Source organism: Olea europaea, unplaced genomic scaffold (genome assembly GCF_002742605.1).
Source record: "Olea europaea var. sylvestris unplaced genomic scaffold, O_europaea_v1 scaffold601, whole genome shotgun sequence".
NCBI lineage: Eukaryota > Viridiplantae > Streptophyta > Magnoliopsida > Lamiales > Oleaceae > Olea > Olea europaea.
This window is the reverse complement of record NW_019264357.1, coordinates 146277-152418: the sequence shown is the minus strand read 5'-3', so window position 1 is coordinate 152418 and position 6142 is coordinate 146277.

The following is a 6142-nucleotide window of genomic DNA, read 5'->3' as shown; positions in this document are numbered from 1 at the left end:
TAGTTGTTCTAATTTCATGTATCGATGTCTAAAATCGTTCTTAATGTTTTTGGTTTTGGTAAAACTTTATTCTTTCTTGCAGTGCCGTTTATGGAATTAGCCGACTTGTACGTTCATTAATGTAAAATTTGTAACTTCATAAATGAAAAAAACTTGTGTGCAAATTAATTAGCAACAACTAATTTTTAGTAACTTTTGGTTTCTGAAGTAATATTACATTTAGTGGGAGAGATGATGCTCTTCAAAGCATTCATGAATCAGGAAAATTGGATACAATTATAGGAAGACAAAAATCATGTTTATTTTAGGAGGAATCGGGGATCTTATATTGGGAAATCTGCTAAAAACTAAACCATGTCGGTATGATAAAGCCAACAAGGTATTCATGATTTGGCTCTTCTATGCTGCTGCCTTTAATTATATAAGTGCTCGTTTGGCATAAAAATGGCTTCCCGTCGACATGAATCCCATTCAGTTTCTTCCCATTTATGGTTTCAACCTTTTTGTAACCTCTCATATTTGCATTCACTTTCAAACTTCTTCCACTATCACTCTCCATGCCGGTCCTTCGACATGAAGTGTTAACCTTCCTATATGCATTTCCTCTTAAATCACTTACTACCGAAGTGTCGTTCCCGACAGTTCGCAATAGAAAATCTCGACAGATGGAATCCTCGACAGATTAACTGTCGATCCCGACAGTTAGCTTCAGTAATTCTCGACAGATGAGCCTGTCCACCGATGAACTGTCGGGAACGACAGTTCCTTTGTTCCATAGTTTTGCAAGTTGAAATTTGGTTCCGACATTGCACGTATGTTTCACATTAAAAATACTGTTATGCTATGATGTCACGATTTTGTTCATTGATCCGTCGTTGCAACATTGTACGTGTGTTTCGCATTACTATTACTGAAATGGATGATATCACGATTTGTTTATTGGTTCCAACATTGCATGTGTGCTTTTGCATTAACATCATTGCAATGCTATGATCTGGACATTTGTTGATTGATTCGTCATTGCATCTTGTTTGTCCAAATGTGGTTCAATTTTTTCCATCCAATGTGTCGTGTGTCTTCAAATACTACGATCTAACGCATTAAATTTATGTTAAACTGCAGGAGGGTGCATGAATTTTGAATATCTAGTTTCAAAGAATGCACGGCTGAGGGCCCACATCTCACCGCAAAGCAATCTAAGGCATGTAAAGACAGTCCTCGAGCATTTCGATGATCGGCAGCGTACGGATTTTCGTAACTCGTGCCTAGGGTTCTTATCCGAGGTTTGAGATCTCCAATTCTCAGCCCAATTAATCCAGCAGCTCGTTTTTCGTTGCATACGAACTGAAAAGGCTTGCGAAATATGGTTCAAAGTGCAAGGCCACTTAGCCAGTTTTGGCCTGCAAGAGTATGCTCTCATCACGGGTTTAATGTGTGGTCCTCTTCCAGATGATGCCGCGATGGACCGAGTTCTGCAAAAGAGGAGATTAAAGGATAAATACTTCAAATCAATGGACAGGATTTCATGTGGCGAACTTGAGAAGGCATTTCTCTGGCCGTCGACGCCCTGGGCAGATCGGTACAAGCTCGGGCTTGCTCTAATCATCGAAGAAGTGTTCAATGCTCCGGATAGCCATGCTGGTATTGAACTTCCCACGCTTTCGATCGTGGACGATCTGGACATGTTCTATTCATATCCTTGAGGTAGAGTATCGTACATTCGTCTAATAAGGGGCTTCCGACGCAGTTTGGGACGAAAATTTGTAGATGCCACAAACAAGAAGGAGAAGGCGGTTACTTATACAGTTCATGGCTTTCCCATTGCCATGCAAGTACTACACACAAATTTTGTACAACATATTCATTATTTCATCAGAAATGTATTGTCATTGGTTCCTTCAATGTTCAACTCACACTTACTATCTGCTGTAACAGATCTGGGCATTCGAGGCAATGCCGAAAATTGGGGATCGATTTGCTCGACGATTGGGTCATCAATCCCCACGGCTTCTGAGTTGGACGTGTACCAAACAGCCGCAGCAACGGACGTATGATGCATTCTTCAAGAACATTAAGGTATTGGATTACGTTTCATGCACGCGATCTGCATGTGTCGTTAGTCATTACATTTGTGGTGACGCTCAGTTCCTTTATGTTGCAGCTGCACGTGTTCGCGATGCTTCGTCCCACCGAAGCCGAGCTTGGGCAACCATATATCTCCATCCTCTTGCCATTTGAAGACCATACTGTACCTGCATTGGACGACGTTGCAAGGGACATTATCCCTTCACAGCTTCATCCAAAGCCTTTGGCCAGTGGGAAAATGTTGGAAACTCGAGGGGAGAGTGGGCATTGGTTTCCAATGGAGGAGGCTCTGAGGACGATGATGAGTTGGGCGACAGTGACGACCAGGGGTCCGGTGAGGAGATTGGAGGTGATAAGAGTGGAGACAGCAATGGAGAGGCCTCGGACGAGGGGGACAGTGAGGATGAGCACACTCGTACACCGTAGACTGGGACATATTCCACTCCCCCCATGCACAGACGTACTTCTCCCATTCATACACCCTCCAGATCTTATGTACGACAAGGTCAAACCTCTGGAGCGAGCCTCATGAGAGCTGAGGTGGAGGAACTATTGCTGGATCAAAGAATGCTCATCGAAATTCGCCTTCGCACAGTCAAGCTTGAGATCATGCAGCACGTGACCGACGAATTTGTGAAGGTCAGGGACTTCATTTCTAATCTCGTCCCCCGAACTCCCTCTAGAAGTACTCCACCTACGGCTCAGGCGGCGAACAAGCCCGCAGTTTTAGGTACTTCACTGTATGGTATGTGTACTACATTTAATTTTTGATCTACTATATGTTACTTATGTTTGCTGACATTGAGTACACATGGGATTTGTGACTTAGACGAAAATGGAGGCGAGACCGACCCTGTCCTGGAATGTGCGGAACCGCAAGGTATGTGCATCAATTACGATGGATTCATTTTCATGTCATCTTTAATATTTGATACTAGCAAATACGTAACCCCCTTACGTCTTTGCAAATGTTGTTTTGTAGTGCATGGAAGAGGCTTCTCCCCGTTGCCGGTCGATCACGACGAAGATATGGACAAGGAAATGAAAGAGCAAAATGGTACGTGTGTTAAGTAACGCATAATATTTGATTTCGTACTTAGGTCTCACCTCATTCCAAAATGTGTGTACTGTAAACCCTGAACGACACGCGGTTTCTAATATTGGGTAAGTTGGTACTCATGCCTAGGTGGAGCCGACATGGAATCCGAACCAGCACTGAACGGTGACGATGACGACGTAGCTTCCGGTGGTTCGGGAAACTGTGAGGACGAGCCTGTTGCGTCCCTTACTGGCGTAGCGGAGACGGACGGTAAGTACACTACGATGGAATACTTTTATTTCACTGCATACAGTAACACGTAATACTTGGATCATTTACTTACGTATGACCTCATGCATAAGTATGTATTCTCGATTGTTTGAAGTATACAGTATTACTAATATTTCGTCGCATGTTAATTTCATACTAGGTGGATGCGGCATGGATTCCGAACCAGAAAAGAACAGTCACGATGATGAAGTACCTTCCGGTGGTTCGGGGAACCGCCTGGACAAATCTATTGCGTCCGCTAGTGGCATAGCGGAGGTAGATGGTAAGTAGATTGTGGTGGAGAACTGATGATGTCACCCTAACCCAAATTCGTGATGCAAATGGATGAAGTGCTAATTATTGTCGAATTGTTTTGTAGGCGGTGCGACGAACATGTCGGGGGAGGCCAGCATACCCATGCAATGCAATGACCCACCCACCACAAAGAGGCGACGATTGACAAGCATCCGACGTTCTGTTGTATCTACAAAGACTCCGTACACCAGGGGGAGGACGAAGAGAATGAAGAAATAAGGTATTTTTGGCGAAACATTTACATGATTGCAAGTTTGTGTGGATTTCGTGTATGCATAGTCATACGTTTATGTTATTCTAAAAGAGCATGTCGAATACTATACGAATATTCTCCGTAATATTCATATCATATGCAATTCAAAGATATTATTGTCGGATTTTGTCACGTTCACTTGAATATCTGTCATTAGGGATGGGCAAAAATCGATCGAAACCGATCAAACCGACCCAAACTGAGGGGTTTGGGTCGGTGTTTGCAATGAAATGGGTTGGGTTCGGTTTAATTTCTGCCATTTTCTGTCGGGTTGGGTTGTGTTATGGGTTATCCCTTAAACCCAACCCGAACCGGCCCAACCCAACCCAACCCAACCCGTATAGAAAATTGATATTTGAAAAAGTCTTAAAAAAAAAAACGAGTATAAGGTCCCTCCCTGTTCCCTGAGCCCTCCATTCCCGTTTTTCATTTCCCCCTGAGAGAAAACCTAGTCTCCTCCAATCCATCACCAAGCTAGTATTCGCCCTTTATTTTCTTCATTCTAACCCTAAGTATTTATCACTCTTTCGGTATTTTCATATTTGATTTTTTGGGGAAAAAATTGTGAAAATCTCAGCATTGTGCGAACGAAGGTGAGAATTTTTCTTCCGCCTCTCTCGCTGCCGGTATCCGTCTTCAGTCTCCCACCATCCCACGCTACCATCTAGGCGAGTTTTTTTGTTTAACCTGGATTAACTTCCATTATTCTTAATATCTGATATAGTTGAAGTTTTTTAATAATTGATTATGCTTTATTACTTTAGTAAGTTTGGGCATTTATTGGTAATCGTAGTTCCATTTCAATTTTATGGTTCTTGGAAGACAATTTTCTTAGTATTTGTATTTGTATATGAAATTCATTGGATTGGATGTTGTGCTGCTGATTGCTTGTGAATTGGATTGGATGACCAAATGAGATTAGTTTTGTCAGTTAATGTGGGTTATTATGAGTTCTTGATCTCGGAAATAATCAATTTTTGGGTTAAATTCTTGAGTTTTTAGGAGAAATGAAGAACCTGACATCTCTGTTTCTTGGTGGGCTGTGGGAGTTCATTTTACTGGTAATCTTTATTAGCTTGAATTGTTGGATTTAAGTGATAATAAGTTGACTGGGAATGTATCTATATGTTTCATGAGGCTTGCCAATTTTAGCACTCTAAATTTGAGGAACAAAGGTTTTCATTTTAAATTTAAGCTTCCACTCTTTGCATTGGATTTTGGATTTCATTCTAGTTCAACATTGTAGTCTTGTGGAGTAATTTATAGTTTGCTGAGGTTTTTTTTTTCGCAAAGTCAAAACTGACCAACCCGATCGAAGCTTGATTGGGTTGAAACATACAAATGGGTTGGTTTGGGTTGATTTTTTACCAAACCGACAGTGTTGGGTTGGGATTGGGTTGAGTCAAAAACCGACCCAACCCAACCCACGCCCACCCCTATCTGTCAGACCGTACATCGTCAATCATTATTCATTCTCCGTAATGTTCGGATCGCATGCAATTCAAATATATTATTGTTGGAGTTGCTCATGTTCACTTCAATATCTGTTATACCGTACATCGTCAATCATTATTCATTCTCCGTAAAGTTCGGATCACATGCAATTCAAAGGTATTATTGTCGGAGTTGCTCATGTTTACTTCAATATCTGTCATACCGTACATCGTCAATCATGATTCATTCTCCATAATGTTTGGATCACATGCAATTCAAAGATATTATTGTAGCTCTTCTTTATGTATGTAAGAGCATCGTCGTGTCGTTATTTGTTTGGTTGACTATTCTTGTCGAACATGCTGCATATTTGCGTTTACCAAATTAACTTCCATAATAACTTTGATCTGATTATATCATTTTTTCTTATTGACGTGCAGATGACAGTGCATGAAGATGCCTCAACCTCATCCACAGTCACTACATCACAACTTGGAGTGCACATAGGGTGCTTGAAAGGGGTCAACGTTGTATGAACAAATTTTTTGTTATTGGTTGCGTTGATTTTTCTATAAACCGGTCCAAATTTAGTGACACTATTACTTGCCAAGCTCATCCATGTAATTATTGTTGGTTGCATTGATTGTTGTATAAACCCGGTACGCAGGCGCACATGGATGATCTTGGATTTTTTTACATCATTTGTGAATGTGTTATATCAGAATTACTTGTACAAAGCTGCATTT